The sequence below is a fragment of the Equus przewalskii genome, chromosome 23, assembly GCF_037783145.1.
Source record: "Equus przewalskii isolate Varuska chromosome 23, EquPr2, whole genome shotgun sequence".
In the NCBI taxonomy this organism is placed as follows: domain Eukaryota; kingdom Metazoa; phylum Chordata; class Mammalia; order Perissodactyla; family Equidae; genus Equus; species Equus przewalskii.
In genome coordinates, this window is record NC_091853.1 from 27,039,683 (window position 1) to 27,062,558 (window position 22,876).

General features: G+C 38.3%; 1 long non-coding RNA gene across 1 annotated transcript in view; it reads left to right on the top strand.

Moving 5' to 3' along the window:
• LOC139078949 (uncharacterized) overlaps positions 1–22,876 on the top strand; it is a 69,099-nt gene that overhangs the window by 1,126 nt on the left and 45,097 nt on the right. The window lies entirely within an intron of this gene.

A 22,876-nucleotide genomic window follows, 5' to 3' on the forward strand; every position in this document is an offset into this window, starting at 1 on the left:
TGGGACAGGGGCATCAGGATTATTTAAAGTGCAGCCAGGTTGAGAACCACAGATTTATATGGTGCTGGTCAGAGTAAAGATCCACCCAGCCCAGCACTGTCGGTGTCAAAAACACTAAAGGACATTGATGGACAGTCCACTTACTCATCTTCATGGAGACTAACCCCATGTTTCACTTTAGTAATTTACCTGGCTCTGGTTGGCACAGCCCTACTCTAGATTTCCTATCCTCGTCAACACCTTACCTGCTTAAGCAAAATCCCTGACTTGGCCCAGGGATTTCGTTTTTCGTTTTCGATATTTGTTGCATCCTGTCATGATTTTCTTTCCTAAATCCTTTCTGATCACTCTTGATTGGTTAGTGTGAGTTTTATAAGGAGGAAACTAACAGTTTTCAACAGTAGCATTTTCTCTGACTCATGCTTACTGTACTGAACTGAACCCTGTGTCATCCAATGCTGGAAGCAATCCTATAGGGATTCCAGAAAAGGAATGCCTGTGGGCTTTCATTGAAACCTATCAGCATTAAAACATTCTAGGATTAGAAGTCAGGGAGGGGGGCTTTTAAAATCATCTAGTGTGACCCTCATATTTGACATTAAAACACCTTACTTTTACTCCCGTATTTGATAGAAAAACACAAAGTGTATCGGAGCCCAGCAGTGTTTTAGAAGTGATACCAGATCTTCATTCATTCTCCCTCAGAGACTTCCATGACATTAACCACCTCTCCCTTCTGCCACGCTGTTAAAGGCAGGTAGTCTTCATTCCTGCTTGAGCTCGTGTGAAAGGCAAAGTGGCATCGTGAAAAAGAGCTGAGAGTCATGGCCTGTTATGGAGCTGTCAGAAGACTTAACTTTGAGGCCTGTTAGAGCTAAGGATTAAGTGAATGTTATAGCTTTTTATCCAAAGAAAACATTGAGTTCTGCAAAGTGTCAAAAAAAAAAATTATCACCCAGCTTAGTGACACTAATGCTCTAAGCGTTCACTTTCCAAAATACTTAGTTCTTGATGATATCTTTTGTTTTTTAAAAAAGGAACTTTTATGAGAAATAACTGGGTGGATTCTCTAGTAATACTTATGACCACCCCAAAAATTTCGACATTCTACAGGCAAAGGAAAAAGAGGTCTACTACCCATTTACTCAGTTTAGAAAAAGGATCTATAATAAAAACCTACACATTATTAAGGAAAATTAAATATTGCAAACTTGTAACTTACTGAAGATTATTTTAAATAATGGCCTCAATTTGTTGTGTTCCAATTACTTCATATACCTTATACCGTTTCACAACTTCATGAAGTGGAGAAAATTGTCCACATTCCATAGATTAGGAAACAAGTTGAGAAGCGAAGTAATTTACCAAAATCTGTGCAGCCAAGTGATCGGGCCAGACTATAAATCTAGTTTGTCTGATTCCAAAACCTATATTTGCCTCTCCTACTCTACCACGCTACGTTCTTTTTATTGGAATCGGTCAGCAAAGACTTCTTCTATGTGGAGGACACTGAACTAGGTATTTTGGGAGGTGGTTTGAGACCCCAGCTGCGTCTGGTATCAGCAGTGGTCCTGAGTCTTCGTACTTGGTCTACCAAAAACTAGCTATGCATTCTCAGCTGAGTCACTCTGCCCTCAGGGCCTCAGTTTCACATTGATTAAGAAAGAGTTTGGGACTAAAATAGTCTCCATAGAGCTTTCCAATTCCAAAACAATACACTTGTATAATTAGGTCAAAAGACGTTAAAAAAAATAGAAAATAGGTCTTTGATTTTAGCAGAGCTTAGGAACACAGCTCTAACCCCTGTTCCAGGAACCATATAATGACTAAATCAAAGGCTTTTAATAAATTGGAGGGCACTTAGTACTCAGAAGCACATTAAGAAAATGCCAATAGTTGTGTTCAAGAATCTAAAATCTATTAGGGAGGTTTTATGTGACAAAGGCTATAAGAATGTCACAATCAATGTAGTGTGGGGCTCAGAAAAGAGAGAAAGGAACATGGCAATTGGGGTGGAGGAGGCTAACAGCCTAGCGACTCAGCTAAATATGACAAATAAGTATCAACGCAATAGGGAAAAAACATGAAAAGCGATAGGAAGAGTATGGGCCAAAGTTTGGGGTCAGGTAAAGGTCAGTTGATTCCAAGAATAGTGAGGAGTCTAATTAGGCAGAACATGGGGGACTGAATTGGATCAATGGAAGAAGATCTTGAGAGAGAGGCTGACAAGAGATTTGAGAGAGCCATAAATACGAGGCTTTGGCATCTTATGCTGTTCACAAGCATTGAAGAGCTGTTGAAGATTTTTTTAATCCTTTTGTTTTTTAAGTATGCATTTTTGGTGAGGAAGATTGGCCCTGAGCTAACATCTGTTGCCAATCTTCCTCTTTTTTTTCTCCCCCAAAGCTCCAGTACGTAGTTGTATATCCTAGGTGTAAATCCTTCTAGGTCTTCTATGTGGGACGCTGCCACAGCATGTCTTGAGGAGTGGTGTGTAGATCTGCGCCCAGGATCCGAACCGGCAAACCCTGGGCCGCCAAAGTGGAATTCGTGAACTTTAACCACTATGCCACTAGGCCGGCCTCATCGATTTTAAGCAGGGAAGTACAAGGTTAACTTGTAAGTTGTGTGCAAGATGCTGCAATGCAAGTGACTCTGTAAGCAAAGACCCAATTTAGCTAACTATACAATAATCCAGTCATTTAGGATTGGAGAACAGAAATGTCTTTCTTTTTAGTTTTAAAATTAGCAAATCTACATTATGGAACAGTCTTGTTACTCTAAAAAAGCCCTGACACAATTATTATGTTCATTTGAGTTTCCATGTCTGTTCTGACCAAAGAAACTTCAAAGGAAGAACCCACAGAATTTGGTGACTGATTAGATAAGGAGCAAGACAAAAAACGTTAACAGTGACTCAGAGGTTTGGTGTCTATGAGACCAGGGGCCCTATTTAAAAGAGCTATTCATTGCAAAGTCAAGAGGTAATTTAGGGAAGAAATAACAAATTGGCCTGTACACTTGTTGGATTTAAAATGCCTTGGCAGGGTGTCTATGAGATGTACACCATGAGGTGGAAATGTGGGAGAAATTGAGCCAGATCATGAGACACGGCTGAAGGCGAGGTAACCAAGGGAGAGGCTGTGTACAGAAACTCAAGAGGCCCACAGGGTGAGTCTTGGGGGACCCCGCAGTAGAGTGCAAACAATAAAAGGGAAGGAGAGGGTAGTGGGAAAAGAAGAGGATAGTGCAATTTCCTGAAAGCCCGGAATACAAGACAGTTAGCCAAATGTTAACACCCTCATTGTAGGTGAGGCAACTGGTGTTTAGGGAAGTTACCTAACTAGCCCCAAACCACAGGGCTTGTGAGGGGTGGAGCTGGGCCTTAGGACCTGAACTGCTCTGTTATACTGCTCAGGCCTCACCTCCTCCAGGAATGCTCCCTGTTCCCGGTGTGAGACCCAGAACCTATGCTACACCAAAGTTCTGCATGTGTCAGTTCCTCAAGTCTAAGGAATCAGTCTATTTCATACTTGCATTCATAATTCCGCCTAGAATTATTCCCAACTTATCTTAAAATGACCCAGGGAAAACCAAAACTTTGTATTGAGGTATTTGTCATGCAGCTGAAAATGAGTACAGTTGTGCCTTGCAGAATAAGTGAAGTGTATTTTTAAAAAATAAATGAAAAAAATTAGCAGATTCCTGTTTCTTTTTTTTTTTTTTAGTTGGCACCTGAGTTAACAACTGTTGCCAATCTTCTTTTTTTTTCTTCTTCTTCTTCTTCTCCCCAAAGCCCCCCAGTACATAGTTATATATTCTAGTTGTAGGACCTTCTGGTTGTGGCATGTGGGACGCCACCTCAGGATGGCCTGATGAGCAGTGCCATGTCTGCACCCAGGATCCGAACCAGTGAAACCCTGGGCTGCTGAAGCAGAGTGGGCGAACTTAACCACTTGGCCACAGGGCCGGCCCAGCTTCCTGTTTCTTATAAGGGAAGTTTATTCTCCAGGAATTCTCTTATCAAGGTATCTATGTACTGCATTAGACAGTACTTTTTTTGACCAGGTGTAAGTTTAGCAATACCTAGTAAAAGTGGCATAACATCATGTGACATTTTCACCTGACTTGATGGCATCTTGCCTTGCTTCGGGCTTCCTTGTGGGTGTGAGGAAAGGCTGAGGAGCCAAACAGAAGTGTAAGGCTTGATTCACACAAGCAAATGTTTCTTTGCCAAGCCCTAATTTTCTGAGACACCAGTGAATTTTTGCTGAAGTGGAGGTAGAGGCAGGAGCCAGTACACTTTTGTATGGGGTGTGTGTGTGTGTGGTGTATGTGTGTGAATATATGTATATGAGTATGGTATGTGTGTACGTGTGTGTGACTGTGTGTAAGAAAATGTGTATGTGAGTGTATGAATGTGTATTAGTGTGTGTGTATGGACATGTATGTATTAGTGTATGTGTGAGGATGTGTGTGTGTTAGTGTGTGTGTGCCTATATACATATGTGAATGTATGTATATATTAGTGTGTGTGAGTATATGTGTATGTGAGTGTATGTATTTGTGTGTGTGCCTGTGTGAGTATATGTGTATGTAAACGTGTGCAAGTGTGTGATGGAAGACAATATAGCCCAGGGACTAAGTGGGTGGATTTGGGAGTCAAACCATTTTAGGGTCGAATACTGACTCCATTGTCCTTACTTTCTGTGTGGTCTGGTATTCAACTGCTCTGTGCCACAAATTACTCATTTATAAAACAGGTGTAATAATATTACTTACCTCATAGGGGTTTTGTGACAGATAAATGAAATAATGTCTGTAAAGCATTTGGTATGTTGCTTGGCCCACAGTAAATGCTCAATAAATATTAGCAATAATTGATGGCATTGACTGACCAGAATGAGCATTTCATATACCAAGACCTGCCCATTTTTCATGTAACCTATAAAAAAGGACATGTCATGCCATAGAATCTGAAAAATCTATAAAATATATATAAAATTTCCAAAGGACATGCTAATAGTGTTGAGATAATTCAGTTTTAATCTCCTTATTTTTTCCCCACCCAGTAGAATTTGTTCTTTGGCAAAGATTAGGTCATTTATAAAGATCAGGATTTGTTTAAACATTGGCCTCTTTCCCTATCTCCATGCAGTCCCATCTGCATTATAGCCTTGATTTATGATCTTGCAAATTACAAAGCAGAATTACAATCTGAGCTCATTAGAATTACACAAGGGTGAGGAGAGAAGAAATAAATTTGTATTTAAAGATCACGACGTGCCATGTGCTGACTCCTAGCTTGTGACCTAACTTCGCTGCTTGACCATCTCAGCAATGCTGCGAGTAAAATATTATTACATCCATTTTCACATGATGACAGAGAGGTTCAGAGGGGAAAATAATTGGACCAAAGGATACAGATGGAAAAGCCAAGGGCTAAGTAGCTCTAAAATTATGCTCCTTCCTACGCCTTATATTTGTTGGTGTATAATTAAAGTTAAATGTATTGTTGATATTTCTGAGAAGTGTTAATTAGTAAGTAAATATTTTCCTACCACTTTCCTTTCAGTTGTCAAATAAAAGGCATTTACCTAAATGATGGGCATTTCCTTAAGATAAATTGTACTTTCTCATGTAAAGCCAAATAGTCTGCTGTAAAGAAGGCAATTTGCCTCAAGCAAAGAATAATTGCAATTGCTGTTGAAAATGCAACTCTTTCCTCAAGGTCCCTGTCTATTACCACCTCCTCTAATACTTATTTTGTGTTTTAAAGATTGGCACCTGAGCTAACAGCTGTTGCCAATGTTTTTTTCTCTTCTTCTCCCCAAGCCCCCCCAGTATATAGTTGTATACTCTAGTTGTGGGTCCTTCTGGTTCCACTGCGTGGGACGCCGCCTCAGCATGGCCTGATGAGAGGTACTTGGTCTGCACCCAGGATCCAAACTGGCGAAACCCTGGTCCACCAAAGTAGAGAGTGCGAACTTAACCACTTGGCCACAGGGCCAGCCCCTAAGATTTCTGTAATTTCTCTACGTTTCCCCTTCTACACGTCAACCTTTGTGTTTCAAAGCACTTTGGCACTGCTTCCTGGAAGCTTCTTAGTCTGTTCTGCCACATATGAGCTAATTGAAGCACAAGTTTAAATCTCAGGGAGATTTGAATTTATTGAGGACAAATATGATGTCTAATTTATCTTTGTATCCTTTACTCCCTAGTGTAGTGCAATACCATGCACAGAGTAGACACTGAATAAATGTTTGTTAAATTGTATTTACCAGTCTATCTTCATGACCCTAGAATTTGCCAACTTATTAAAAAAATGCTACAGATATGTTGAGTAAAACATTGTTTCAACCTTTGGCCATTTCTCTGTCTTAATTCATAGTATAGGTAAACTTTTCCTAACCTCTATACCTATTCAATAGGTAGAAAAAAGAGGAAAGAGTTTTCCAGAATAAAAGAGCTCTATAACATGGTTTTGAGTTTATCTGGGAAATACATGGAAGTGAGCTCATTTTCATATTCTTTACCTTTCTCTCTACTTGAAACCTGCTTTACTTCAAATAATGATACCTTTATCCACCCAGACGTGGGTGCCTCCCCTTCTGTTGCTTCAATTACTTTAAGATATTTTATGAAGGAAGATATTGGAATGGCCAAAGTAAGCACAGAAAAAATGTGTTCAACATCATTATTTATCAGGGAAATGCAAATCAAAGCACAATGAGATAACTACTAAACAACTACTAGAATGACTAAAATTTAGAAAGACTTCAGTCTTTTAAAAATTCATGTGTTGGTGAGGACATCGAACAACTGGAACTCTCATGAATTGCTAGCGAGAATGTAAAATGGTACAACCACTTTGCAAAACATTTCGGTAACTTATTATAAAGTTAAACAGATACCTTATGATGCAACAATTCTAAGTATTGACCCAGGGAAAATAAAAACTTGTCAATAAAAGACTTGCACGTAAGTTTTCATAGGAACTTTATTCCTAATAGCCACAACTGGAAACAATTCAAGTGTCCACCAACAGCTGAATGGATAAACAAATTGTGGTACTTTGGTACATTGGTACTTCCATACAACTACTCAGCATTAAGAAGGAACAGATTAGTGATACACACAACAAGATGGATGAATCTCAAAAACATCCTGAGGAAAAGAAGCTAGGCACGTAAGAGTACATACTACATGATTCCATTTATGCGATGCTCTAGACCGTACAAAAACCAATTTACAGTGATAGAAATCAAATTAGTGGCTACCTATAGGGTGGAGAGTGCAAAGGAGTAGGAGAACCGACTGTAAAAGGGCAGAAGGGAAATTTTGGGGGCAAAACAATGTGTATACATTTGTCAAAACTCATCAGAATGAAAACCTCAAATGTTTTCATTTGTTTTATGTAAATTATACCTCAATAAAGTAGATTAAAAACCATAAAATGAGACCAAAGGTTTCAGTTCTGGAGCTGGTGGGCTTCAGTAACAAAGAACCAAATAAGTCATTACGTCAAGGATAGCACAATCAAATACACCTCTTCCCTTTTTTGCCCCCTAATTTAGTCGATCACCTTTAAATAGTATTAACCTTGCTTGTGAAATAATCTCTTTTTAATAATGTCTATTGTTTCTATTAATTCAGAATTTTAAACAGCAATATGATGAATTAAGAGGATAATTATACCTATACTCCAGAACGTACTATGTCTATTTTCCCAGTTAAGTGTAAATACATATAAATAAATTTAAATGCAATATAAAAACACACAAATACAGATATAACTATAGTGTGCTTCTGATGTTAATTACCAAATCCTAGTTGTGCCTCCTTAGATGTTTTTATGCTATGATTATTTCCCATGTGTCATTATCAGTTGTCCTTCAGGGGCAGCAGTGTGGTTAAAAATGTCATTTTGTTGCCTCACTAAGGTTTTGCGGTTTAACTATTTCATCCCCGCTTAAATAGAAGTTTTGTTTAAACTGGCTACCTATTTCATACTCCATTGTTTACCTTAAAGATTTTTACCTGGAAAACTAGCCTAAGTAGGTAATTCACAATACAGAAAAAAGATTTTAAGCAAAAAGATATTTACACTTATATGTAAAAAATTTTAGCATGTATTTAAATATCCAGCTATATTTGGTTAAGTATCTTTTAGTACATATACTCAAATTACTGAATATTATGTAATTATTAAGAGTTATGTATACAAATAAATTTGTGATGGAATAAGAAATGTGTTATTAAATTTTAATTATTCAGACAAGATGAAAATTATAAATTCTATATATACTATGATAATCAATCTGACTACATATTAGCATGGAAACAAAGTTGTATATAAAAGAGATTGAAAAAAATAAGCCAAAGTGTTAACTAAGGATATATCTAGGGGGTAAGCTTACTGATTTTTTCTTCTTTTTCTTTATTTCCCACATTGAGCATATATTACTATTCTAGAAATCTTTTCTTGCATTTAAAAGAAATCCTATCAGCTGATTCATGACCATAGATGTCAAGTATTTGATTGTTCTGGATTGTAACTTGTTTGAATCTAGTGATTTGAAGTTATTTTTTAAAAAGCAGATACTTGAACTTCTTGTTTGAGGCCTTGATAACTCTCGTCCAGATGGTCACAGGAAGCCCTCACCTGTTCTTCCCGCCTCCTCTTCTCTTGTCAATTGATTATGTGTACAATGTCCAGATTAAGCTCCCACATGCTCAGCAATTACTTCCCATATTCACATGACAAAGGCTTCTTAGCCTGCCATCAAGGCCCTAGATAATTTGACATTAAATTTTCTTGCCTTCCTCTCACTGGTCTCGTTTGTGGATGAACAAAACTTGCTATGCCCTGGTCAAATTACTTTCCTTGCTGACCTTTGGTGTATGGTTTCCCGCCTCCACATCTTGACTCACTCTCAAGGGATGCCCTCCCCACCCAGCTTGGTCTGAGTAAATTTTTCCCTGACCATCAGCCTGAGGGGTTGTCACTCTCTTCTGAGCTCCTTCAGTAATATACTTATGTTCTCTAAAATATGCTTGCATTTGTTGGTGACATCTCTTCTAGCATTACACTGTTAGTTAGTTACACTGAACTCTTCTTACATCTTATAAGGTTGTTTAGCTCTGTTCTTCTCAACTAGGTTATAAGAATTGACACAGTGGATAATGGCACTGACTCTCAAACGTCCTGCTTGGGTTTGAATCCTGGCTCCATCTTTTATGTGCTCCCTGACCTGGACAAGTTACTTCATTTTACTGGGGCTCAGTTTCCTCATCTATAAAATGGAGGTAATAGTAGTATCTATTTCATAGAATTAAGTGAGATAATATAACCAAGTACTTGGAACAGTGCTTGGTGTGCATCTAACACCAATTGAATAGTAGCTGTCATGGCTGTTATTGAAAGTTATTTCAATGTAAGGATTGTTTCATATTTCTTTATGTCTTCCACAGCACTTAATAAGGAATGTTTTACTGGGGAATGCTGAGTGAGATTTATGTATTTGTTGATTTTTTTGTTAATGAGACTATCTTTATATCTATCACAAGCTGGCAAATCTTGGGAATTTAATAATACTCTGTGATATATCAACACTATTTTATGTGCTGTAACATTTTATTAAATATTTGTTATAAATCTTTTTTTGCTGTATGGTTTTATGTATGGTTTTAAAAATTGGAATCTTAGGTTGTGTGTGTGTGTGTGTGTGTGTTGTGTGTATGTAATTTAAAAAGCCAAATAGTACTTTAAGTACATGGAGCAACAGTTCCCGGACGCAACATCCCCTTAAAAGGTAGCAATTTTCAACATTTTTAACTGTATCTTCAGTTCAAACTGTACCTCCATAGCTCTATTCTTCTCCATATTCTATTCTTCTTGTTTTGCTGTTTCTTTATCAATTGTAGACCTTATCTGTTGACTTCCCATTATTGAAGATTAGAATTTAACTCTCTTATACCCCCACCTCTCACACATACTTTCCATCTCTCTCCCTCGTATTCTGTATATAGTTATATTACAATTTTTACTTGAATTAATATTCAGTGTTTACATATTAGTACTAAACAAATATTGTTAACAGATTAGGATGTAGTGCTTTACTATTAATTTCTTTCTTTGTCCAAATTTTTTATATTCGTTTATGTTGATAAATTGCCTCATTCTGCTGTTTGCTCAGTTTTTCTGTGTACCTTTCACTAACTTGCACAGAACCATACAATTCCTTCAAATACGGTCAGACGTTAAATAAACTATGAGTTTCACTTTCTTCTTCTTCTTCTTAGAGCACAAAACTTCTGTACTCCTTCATTATCTTCTACCATCTGTACTTCTGTCATCTTGGGACCTCCTTTTACCATGATTCTGAGAATTGCTTTGGCCTCTTTTCTTATTATTATTGTTGGAGTTCCTGCTTCCTGCACCCTTGTCTTTCTTTTTCTTGTATTTCTCCTCATTTTGATGGTCCCTGTCCACTAACATATTCCTGAAATTCGATTTTTTTTTTAAATTTTGAAAAATCTTTGTTCAACCGACAAACCTGATGAAGAGTTTGTCTAGGTTTTAAAATCTAAGTTGAAGTCCTTTTCCTTGGAATTTTGAGGGCACTTCTCTATTACCATTATTTTCAGGATTACTAACTTCCAGAATTTAGATGTCATTCTAACTCCAAATTCTTTATGCTTGACTCAGTGTTATTCTGTAGAAGTTATAGTTTCTTATCTTTGAATTTGGAACTCTGAAATTTTATCACAATGTGCCTTGTGTTAGTCTTTTTTTTCATTCACTGTACTGGACAAGTCAATCTAGAAATTCCTGTCCTCCAGTTTTAGGAAGTGTTCTCATGTTATTCTTTTGCTAATTTTTTTCTGTATTCTCTTTCTTGATCTTTTATTAGTTAGACTATTAGTCCTGGAATTTCTATTAGTTCTCTAAACTTTGTATCTTTTCTTTGCTATTTTTCAGCTCTTTGTCCTTTTGTTGTGTTTCCTTAAAGTTTTCCTCAATTTTACCATCCAATCCTTCTATTGGACTTTTATTAGATCTTTTTAATTACCACCAACTCTTAGTATTCTCTGAATATTCTTTTGTTTTTACCAGAATCCTTTTCTTATTTCATAGATATAATATCTCCTTTATATCTGATGATATTAACGTTACAAGTTTTGTTTTGTTTTTGGTGGTAGGGAGTTTTCTTCTGCTCTTTGCATTGTCTGTGTGTCTTCTGAGTTTTTTAAAAAAAATCTATTTGTTTGTTAGTTTTGGCCTCTGTTTTTCATGTTGGAGACCTTCCTCAGCTGTCTTACGATCATGATTTTCCTTTAATATTTAAGAGTAAGGTTCCAAATGCTGGTCACAAAGCTCTGTGTGTATGTGGTCCAAGCCCGTTTCCTGGTTGGCTTGACTTTAGTGTTATTGGGTTGGGAACTTGACAGTGTAGGAAGTAGCCCCATATGTTATTGTCTAAAAATACGTACTCTTAGATCCATTCATTTCTCTAGAGAGAAATCCTCCAAAGTTTTCTCTGGGATGGAACAGAGAAGTATAAGCCTGGCTGCCAACATCCTGGGATCTTAGCAGGACAGGGGCAAGAGTCTCACACCATTCAATATTTGTCTTTCCTACACCCTCTTCTTTCATTTTCTGGTACCTAAAGTCGAGAATTACTCTGGCTTGATTTTTCCACTTCATACACCCTGTCTCCCACCAGGGTGGTCACCTGGATGCTCTGGATATGAGAAAGGTACTTGGGGTCTATATACTTTATGTAGATTTTCAACCTATCCTCCTATTTTTAGTCCAAACCCTCATCCCACCATCTTCAGAGGTTCTTGGTGCCTCTAAATTTCCAAGAGGCTGTTTTCTTCAGCATAAACAGACCAGCTTTTCCCTCTGCAGTGAGTTAGGTTTTCGCTTTCTACTCTGCTCAATCAGTAGCCATTCAAACACCTGTCTGCATCTTCTCACCCACTGTCATTCTCTTATATTTTTAAGCCTTTAAAAAAATTCCTTTACTGTTACTTTAGTGGCATTTTGAGTTAGAGTAGAAATAAACGTGAATATTCATCTTTCATTATTTTTAAACTTCTGGTTAAAATTTTTAGCTTTTTAACCTCACTGTAGGACAGAAACATCCAGCAAGTAAGAGAAACTGTGAATTAGCTCTTTCCTTTTAAATGGCGTGGAGAGTGGGCTCTTCTTATCCAAAATATTACCTAAAATGTGACAAAATGCATCAATACATGTCCCCTGAAAAGCCAATTAACTTGTGAGTTATAAAAGAAAATCTTCTGTTTCTACTCACATTTCTTAATAAAAATCACTTGACAAAATGTTAATTCAAATTCCAGGGTCTAATGAAGGTAGTAGTGCTTCAGATACCAGACAGAATGAATTTTTATTCTTGAATTTAGCAACTGTTTATTATGCCCCCACTTTGTGCCAGGAACTGGGCTCATTGTCCATTTGACACCAGTACTTCCCATGGATAAAGTGGTGGGGCGTGTCAACCCCTGGGGAGCCTTCCTTCTCTAAAGCTGCCAATTCAGAAGGGCGGCCAATTATCACAGGTGCTCAATCTGTGCATGGAGCACTAATGTTTTCACTTCTAGTTGAAGTACTGTTTGAGAAAGTACTGTTTCACCATTTCAAATATGTAACAAGTCTAAATTTCCAAAAGCTGTTCCAGATTGAAGTTTTGTACTTAGGAGACAAATCAGGTTCTTTGAGAGATGTCAGTAGTTTCAATCCAGTAGCTGAAATGATGTAGCCATCTATTCCTCATGGACTAAGACCAAGATGTTAAAACGAAATGTAAGCAGTTCTAGTGTGGATGATGCAATTTGAAGACAATTTAGGTTGTATCTTCATTCCAAACCCAAATCTTACTGACCATTTCCAGATCACATGATTCTCATACTCCCACCAATTATGGGCAGCAGCTTTAGTTTGGCAATGTTTACACTGAAGAAAATCTGAATATTGGTAGTGTTTCCAAAGGAAGACTTTTCTGCTGTGAAGGACCCAGAATGTCCAGTGTATTTTCAGGATGAGCAGATGTAAATGTACGAGGTTGTAAATGGTGTACTGCATGCTGGACCCAGAACTCGGTGTGCATTGCTTGTCTAGGCTCCAAGCCTTCACTCCAGCTCTGGGTGCCATCCTACCTTGCCTATTCTAAGACATTCTTCCAACAATTGTCTCCTCTCTTTCTTGCATCATCAGTGTTTTCTCTCAATTGAATCTTTCCTGTAAACGTACACTCATATTGTTGTTTCTCTGATCTTCAGAAAAACAAAAGTCCTTTCTTGACCTACTCCTCCCTTCAGCCACTACTCCATTTTTTACTTCCCTTGGAACTCTTCAAAAGACATATAAACCTACTTACTGGGTCTAATTTTCCCCCTTCTTCTTGAACCTATTCCAATCAAGCTTTTGCCCCTCCCTCCCACTCTGCTAAAATTGCTCTTATCAAGATCATTAAATTAATGGATCCTCATGTTGCTAAATGGCCATTTCTTGGGTCTGGCAACAGTATTTATCCCCGTTGACCACTTCCCTCCTTTTAAAGCCCTTTTTTCTGTTGGACATCACATTCTCTTGGTTTTTCTACTCCACTGGCCGTGTCTTCTCAGCTGGCTTTGCTGGCTCTTCTTCATCTCCCCAAATTCTAAATACATTGCTTTAGTGCTCAGTCCGTTGACCTGTTCCCTTCTCTGTCAACACTTACTTCCCTGATAACATCTAGTCTAAATGCTGTAATTCCAAAAATTTTATGTTCAGTCTGGATCACTCCCCAGAATTCTGAGCCATTATTTACCCAAATGCCTAACTGACAACTCCACTTGGAGATCTAATTGACATTTCAAACCTAACAGGTAAAAAAACTAGCTCCTATTTTCCACCCCAACCCCAAGATCAGTTTTCCCCATCCTGGTTAATGAGAACCCCATCCTTCAAGGTCAGTCCCCAAATCCTGGGAGTCTTATCTGATGCCTCACTCTCTCTCATATCCAGCATAGAATCTATCAGCAAATTCTGTTGTCTCTACCTTCAAAATACATCTCAAATCTGACTCCATCTCCCCACCTCCGCCCCTACCAGTCTTGTCTAAGAGCTGTCATTTCTTGCCTGGGCTACTGCAGTCGCTTCCTCTCAGGTCTCCTAATTTCTGCCGTTATTCTGTAGAAGGATGGTCTCAACATAGCAAGAATAGACTCACTACTCAGCTCAAATGTACCAGTGGCTTCCTATCTTACCAGTGAAAACAGCCCAGATCCTCACCTTGACCGAGAAGACCCTGTGGGATCCTGTTCTCCCCTACTTGTCTGACCTCATCTCCCTAGACTCTCCCTCTGGGTCTCACTGCTTTGACTGTACTGGGCTCTTTCAACTCACTGGGCAGACTCCCACTTCAGAGACTCCTGCTCTTCTCTCTTTATGTGAGTATGGAAATAGACATCTGAGTGGCTTACTCCTTCACTTCCCAAAGGTCTTTACTCAAATCTTTCTTTTTCAATAAGATCTTTCTTTGCTATCCTATTTAATATTGCGGCCCACTCCAATGTGATCTGTTCCATGTTCCTGCTTTATATTTCTTTAGTGCTTGCCTGTCCATCTAACATACTATATATTTTACTCATTTCTTTTGTTTATTATATGTGTCCACTTTCTTGAATGTCAACTTCACCCAGGAAAGGGATTTTCATCTCCTTTATTCTCTGCAAGTCTCCGTTTCCTAGAATAGTGCCTGGTGCATAAACGTGCTGAATACAAGTTTGTTGAATAAATGAATTCATGCACAGGGTTTTTAAAATCTGAAAATTTCCCATAAAACACTAAGTTTATAGTTCTTGAAATGTCAGAATATTAGGCAGCACTGTAGGACGGTGTCTATCCAGGCTATCAACCACCTAATGGGGCTTAGAGGGGTGTAGAGGCTGTTTCCTTCCACCCAGGTGAATGCTCTCCACCACATCCATTGTCTTTCATCCAGTGATGATTGTACATTATCTGACACCCTACGGTCACACCCACTTCTGTCCCACTTGTGTTGATAGGGGAACAATAGTTTCTCTTTTTCTTTCTTTCTTTTCCACAAGGACAATTTTCAAAGTAGCAGGAAGAAAACTGAAAGAAAAAAGTAATTTCAGTGGTGTCTGCTTCATGGATGCTCTAAAGTTCATCTCAAGCTGAGCATCTGTGTGCTCCATGCCTGCTCTCTAGAATCTACTTTCACCGTCTTGGTAAAAACCTAGACACTGACTTCCAAATTCCACTTTCAGCTTAAACTCTCTCCTGAGTTCCAGACTCACATACTGCTTAACAGAGACCACTGCTGGGAGTTCTCAGAGCCATCTCAAATCCATCCTCTAAAAAAGATATTTTCATCTCCCTCCCTAACCGGCAACTCTCACCTCTTCTTTTTCATCCTCCAGCCAAAATTTCATTTTGTCCAGTGTTTCTAATCGTAATTAATGGCACCATAAAACACCAAGAAAATTTGGGCCAGATTCGCGCATTCTAGAATTCCTCTACTTTTCTCTCATTTCTTACATAGATTTCTTTCACCAAGTCCTATGAATTCTACCTTCTAAATATCTCTTTTTTTTTCTCTCTTTTTTCCTGTACCACACCGTTTTTTTTCTTTTGTAATAATCTCTTAAGTGACCTTCTGGCCTTGAGTTCCCCCTACATTCACCCGCACCATGTTGCTGGCATTGCTATCTAAAAACACCTATTTTAAATCCTACATAGCCTTGACTTTCTATAGATTAGAATCCAAAATACTTAGCATGGTGTTCAAGGCCCTGCAGGATCTGCTCCCTCTGTACCTTCCCATTGATATCACTTGCTTTGCCCTTCCACATACCCTGTGCTAAAGCCTTGCTGAACTATTTGCTCTTTCTATATGCTGTGCTCTTTTTCACCTCAACTGCTAGGCCCTTCACCTAATAGTCTCTTATTTTAGGATGCAGGTTAACTATGGTCAGCTTCATATAGTTCTCTGCGACTTTCCCACACAGACATTCATAACACTTTGTGCAGTTTTCTGTTACAGCCCTTAACAAAGATCTGTAATTATTTGTTTATGCCACTAAACCATGACCTCTCAAGGACAAAGATTAGGAATTAATCACCTTTCTGTCTCTAGCAACTAATTTTTTGTTTGTCTGGCAGTGTATGATATATAAGATTCAATAAACCTGTGAATAAATAGATAAATGAATGAATCTGCCAAGGACGGAGATTTGATTTAACTCTCTTTGCTTTCTTTAGCACTCTTTCTTTCTAGGGTTGTGTACATACTAGCCATCATTTTATGAGCTTATAGTAATAAAATATCAGGTAACTTGGCTGTAAATGAGTCATTAACTTTCTATCAATCTTTCCTAGGAATTGTGAGTCATAAGGATCTGGGTCTGGTACATCGTATGCTCTTTCATAATATTTTTGAGGGCTGTATGAACGAGTAAACCATTCTACTAGGCACAGAGGAGAACAATGGAGAGCCTAAAACTAGGATAAACTCAAGGGGCATAAAACATGGCTTAAAGAAAATATATAAGGGGCTGGCCTTGTTACGTAGTGGTTAATTTCATGTGCTCCACTTTGGCAGCCAGGAGTTCACAGGTTCCAATCTCGGGCAAGGACCTACACACCATTCATCAAGCCATGCTGTGGTGGCATCCCACATACAAAATAGAGGACGATTGGCACAGATGTTAGCTCAGAGACGATCTTCCTCAAGCAAAAAGAGGAAGATTAGCCACAGCTATTAGTTCAGGGCCAATCTTCCTCACAAAAAAGTAAAAAGAAAGTATACAAGCAAGAGAACAAACTACATGCACTACAAGATGCTAATCCATTTTCCATTTAAAATGTCTAAAAGAAAAAGTTAAAAATATCAACCCAGCCTTGCCAATTCTGTGGTTTCTACTAGTAAAGAATGTGTTTATTCCACATTGTCAATTTCAGACCATTTCTCTTCTATCATCTTGTAAAAAATTTTCTCTGCCCCTATGGAGACAGTTTAATTTAGCAATACTATTCCACGTCTTCTGCTTGTTGTCAGCTACTGACCTCTCTTCACCACTGCTCTTGATTCATTGAAGGCTTTGGCACCCTCACAGGCTTCTTTTCCATCGCATATCCACCCATTTTTCAAAATGACATCATATCCATGTTTGACATTCTGGGCATTTCTTTCCTTGACATATTCATTGCCAATGACTTCCTCTACTTCAGTTACACATTTCCATAGACACACCCTAGAACTCGTCATCACTCGGAATTGCTCCAGCTCTGAAAATATTTTTTCAGACATCAGACTCTGAACATAACCTTTAATCAATCATTCTCAATCTACCATTCTTTGTCCTCATTGAAACCTCCACTTTCTAGATTCCTCTACTTTCTATTCCTCTCTCAGCTCCTGTCTTCATCCCTTCCTTTCCTGATTGATATTCCCTGGTCCATCCCTTTTCCCCTTTTCTTTCCAATGCCCTTAATTTTCTTAGCCTGTTGTTCTTCCATTGTACCTGCCTAGCCAAATACCAAAGCTGGATGAACCCTCTTGTTGTCCATTTCTAAATCTTCAGATAATCTGCTGAGAAAATAAGACAACCCAATGAACACTAAATCATCTGAAACTGAATTTTCAACCTTGCCTGTGTTTCTTCATTCACTCTCTCTGCTGTCCTCTATCTCACCTATTTCACATTTTTCCCACTTTTCTCAAATATCTACCTTTCCCCCCAACACATCTGTCTCTAACACTTGGTAAAGGATTTTCCCTAATTAGGCAAGCATTAGCCTTCCCCCACAGATATGCTCTTCAGGGTTCACTTTGCCAGTGTTTTAGAAGGAAGACTTTGTCTCTTGAGCCCCGGACACTGATTTACTGCACTGTCTGCTTCTCCTCAACTCTCCCAACTCCACCAAGGGCAAAACTCTTTTGCTGCTGGCCACCACCTGGAACACATGGACACATCTTCCTCAAAGTCATGCTATATTTCAGAAGAGGAGTAAATGTGGGATCAGCCATACTTTTCTTTTCTTTTTTAAAAATTCTCCATCCATTTATTTCTTGCAATGCTGTCATGTAAAGCTATCCTCATACATCAAATTTTTCTGAAGAGTTGGTGGTAGATAAGGCGATCCTATTATGTAAGGGGAAATTAAAAAGCCAGGCAAATGAAAACAAAGTGAAACAATAGCAACAACAAAAACTTTGGATGAACATTATTGTAACTCCAGTCCAAGAAAAGTCAAGTTCACAAGATGTGCTCTCATGGACAGACCCCATTTAATAACATTGGCCCCTTGTCCTGTAGAGCTGCAGGTCAGTCCTACCCCTCTACCTTTGGGGTTTGGTCTGGCCATGGGATCCAGTCCCCAGCCTCCAGGCAATACATGTGTGGAAATGACTAGGAACAATTGTCAGGTCCGGGAGGGAAGGGACCATGTCTGTCTTGCTTGCTCTTGAAATCCAAGACCTACTACAGAGCTTGAGCAATAATAAGATTTCAATAAACACTTGAGGCAACAGAGGAGAGAAAAGAGGAAGAAGACGTAAACAGAGAGCACCTTAATGTTGACTTTGCCTCAGTCGGTGTTGGGTATTTTCGTGTTTTCTTCTGACAAGCACAGGTCATCTCCTTTTCCTTTGTCTCTCATATGATGCCTTGGGAGTTCAAGAGGACCTTTTATAAGCCCCTTTATTCTTGGTCCTGAAGTTCTTTGTCTACCCACGACTAGCAGAATAAGTGTGGATTATGTCATGTGTCTATCATCCCTACAGAGTGCTGTCTTCCTGATATTTACCTTTAAACCGATATTGAATAGCAATTTAATACATATTTTAGCAACAGGAGCCAAATTACCATTAACATCCCTTATAATTTATATGGGTTAGTTCTTCCTTATTTTCTTATACAAACACATCCTCATTGAAAAAGCTTAAAATTTTGAGAGGCAGCAATTCTTACTCATCTCTTACCAATAGATAAGCTAGCAGGGAAGGAAGAGGAGTTGGTAATAGTATTACAAATGATAATAGAACCCTAAGCTTTTGACTCCCGACTACTTGCTCTAACTGCAAGACCAGAAACTCCCACTGTGGCCTACTAGGACCTGTGAAAAAATAAGTGACTTTTTAGCTCAGAGGAACTAGCTGAGCCCAGCTCAGTAAGAGATACAGTGAATCTTCCTCTTTAAAGAGATGTTGCCCCTGAGGACTGTGGGCTTTTCAACATCTCTGTTTTCTGATTATTTTACTCTCTCATACCACAGTTTGTCTGAAGTTTCAAGGAACTGTTCCAGGGCCATTGTTGGCCTCAATACCACATGTGCCCTCGTATGTGTTTGCTATATGTTGTAATAAATGATTTGACACCATTTTCATATCATCAGTAAAGGGGAATTTTAAAATTTCATAAATGATCATATAAAGTTAACGTAAAATTTGTGCATGCTATTATGAAAACGTACTGTTGGATTTATTGTGAAACACACTGGCTGTCATAACTTGAATCAAGGAGATTCTTGGATCAGCATGTCAGACTTTATACTAGGTTTTACAGTCCTTCAGTTGCTATCATTCTAAACAAGTGGTTTCCAACCCAGTACTATAACCCTTTTGGAATGTCAAAACCTGGATCTTTACATAAATAGTATTTTTACTTTTTAGTATCTTTGATTAAAAATATACACAATGATAGAAAAGCTACCATGAATACAGAAATATTTTAAAATTCCTTTCAGTTTATTGATAGCATCTGCACACTTTTATAAATATCGGTTTATTAATTTGTTCTACAGAAAATGGTTCCACCAAGCACAAAGATTCATAGAAATCCTTAAAATATCTGTAGCCCTTCATCTGGACTCACTTTCCATTCCTGCCAAGATTGCCCTCTTCTTTTCTTCTTTCAGGCCTAATTTACCTCTGAGATGTTGCCAGCCTCTTTCAACCCAACTACAAAACTACATTCTCCTTCACTTTTCAAAATTGTTCTACAACACTTTTATCCCCTAAAAAACTTCTCATGCCCATTCTTCAGTATGTTCTTTGAAATTTAATAAATTCAGATTTAACAAACTTTATTGAGCATCTACTATGTGCCCAGTACCATGCTAGGCATATCCACGCATAATTACATTTAATCTGTCTTCACCATAAGTCTTCATAGTAACTCTTTGAGGATGTTTTTATTATCACCACTTTACATGGGAGGAAATTCATGGCTTAGTCAGGTTGCAAAGATTTAATTAAAAGAAACTGGATCCCAAACACATCTTCGAGGTCTCTAGTTTTTCCACTGTATAGTATCTGTTGTGATATGTCATGTTACTCTCAACATTTATGTGGATCACACATCATGTAGCGTCCCTCTGTACCAGTTTCTAGTCTAGGTGCTGGATAAGGGCAATAAGAACAACTTCCACATATCAAGGCACTATTATCTAATAAGTCTAGTAAAGTAATGGATTTTTAAAAGGATGACTTAGCATGCCCAAAAGTAATTTTTTTTTACCTTTAAGGCAAATGTAGTTTATCCATTTAAAAAAGTCAGTCAAATTTATTTCTCCTTATCCACATAATAGGCATTTACTATATACATCCTTGTTGGCAGATTTCTTGAGTAAAAGCAGTCAGAACCAAATTATAGAGATGCTGTGATCATTTCAAATTCAGTGCCTGCTAAACCTTGCCAGGAATATGTTGGCCTCTGTGGCTCTGTGGAAGTCTCTGTAACCAGGCAAACATGACATTGCTATGGCATTGTCTCTTGGAACAAAATAAGGCCCTAAGGTCTTTGGGGAGCTGAGGCCACTTTGGACTTCAGATCAAATTGGAGTCTAAAGAAGTCAGCCATAAAGTACATCAGAGGCATAGCATATGTTCATATTTACACTGACACCTGCAAATATAAATATTCAGTTTACACTGTTAGTATTATAGATGAGTAATTGGCTCTTCTGCTAGGGTATCTGTTATCTTTGGAGAGAAGAGTAGAACTTCAACTTTAAATATTTATTTTGGAAAGCAAGATTGACTAATTTTAATAGAGCAAACAACTAAAAGAGAAAGGAAGTAAATCAAGAGGTGGAAAGATTTGTTTCTTTTGGCATGGAGGAAAGCTTGAGTGTGGAAGAGTCTGAGAGAGAACTGAGAAAACATCAATAAGTGTGTAGGAACTGGGTGTAATTATAGCAGAGTGAAAGTACTTTGGTGTCTGAAGATGGAAATCATTATTCAAGCATGAGCACACTTCAACACACGTTGCCAGAGCCATTGTATTGAGATTTGAAGCCTCTATGAAAATTATGCCAGTAGAAAAGGAAGAAGGACGTTTCTGCACAGGTGGAATTTTCATTTTCCTTTGAAGCGAGATTCTCCTGCTTTCCGAGCACTTTTGGCCTAGGCACAAAGTCTTGTGCTGAGCATCAAGAAATGTGAGTTCTAGTATCAAATCACATAGTAACAAGCAGGCTTACTTTAGGAATGTCAAAGAATAATGTAATTACAGCCTTGAAAGAAACTTCAGAGTTTTCTTAATCCATCACTTCATTTTACAGCCACTGAAATGGAGCTGGAAACTGTCTGTGCCTTGGTTTTTCTATTCTGTCAAATATTACTTCTCCTGACTCCGTAATAGAATTGTAGCAAGGGTCAAATAAAATAGATTTGAGAGTGGCTCTCCCCTATGGTTTCTTTCTTCTCTGGATTCCTGTGTATTTACTGTTATCCCTATCATTTTTTTTTTAATTGCTTAGGCTTATTCGTTACACTGCGTTTGTCTATCTTTGCGTTACCTTCATTTTGAAGGCAAGGACCTATATGTTAATTATACAGTGTATATTAGGTAAGTAAAGAGCCTGAAACATATTATTTGTTGGGTATATACTAATGGCTGAAATTCACTTTGTGGTTACTATGCACCAGGCACTGGGCTACTGTACACAACAATCCTTAGAAGTGGATAGCAATGATCCTCCTCTTCCATCTAAGGAAACTGAGAACCAGAGAGGTTAAGCAGCTACCCAAAACACAGAATTAAGAAGTAGTGGTGGAAAAACCAGACTCAAATTTCTCTGGCTCAAAAGACCTTATGTTTTCTATTCAAACAGGCTTGATTAAGTTAAAAGTGATTTTGAAATGTTAGACATAATTATGACAACCATTGCATTTCCCCCAGACACCTAGGAGATAAATGCAAGAGAAATCAGGAGGAAGCAAAGGAAGAAAGATCCTTTTGATATTATTGAAACCAACAGTGAGAGAACTGGAAAACTATCATGTGTCTCATACCCCTGAGGATATGGCGCAGGAAATGTCATTTAGCTTTATCTTCTACCCCTTTCCTAAGCTGAGCTACTGTCTATGATATGTTCTCTGGCTCCCCTCTTCATATCCAAAGGAGGCATGAATTCAAAAATATTTAGATCCCTTAAATGTAATCACTGTCCAAATGTCTTCCATGTTATACTCTTCAGATCCTCTTACCTCCTCTCTCTCTTGGGCAGGGCAGTGCAATGGGCTCAGACAGGGGACTGGCTCTCAAGGCTTGATTCCATAATGAGTGGAAAGCTACAAGCCATGCCCTAGGGGAGCACTTGAACCCTGTTCTCTGCAGCTTCTGTGCTTTCACAAGGCACTGGCCACCAAGGATACCTGGCATTAAAAACAGTTTCAGTTTTAGATGGCAATCCTCCAGGAAAAGACTGTGTTTATGCTTTTATGGGGTTTTCCTACAATTTTTAACTCCTTTTTAGCTGCTACTCTTTAAATTACACCTTGTTAGAAAAAGGCAAATTTCTCCTGAAGAAAACTCTAAAGAACAAATAGTCTGA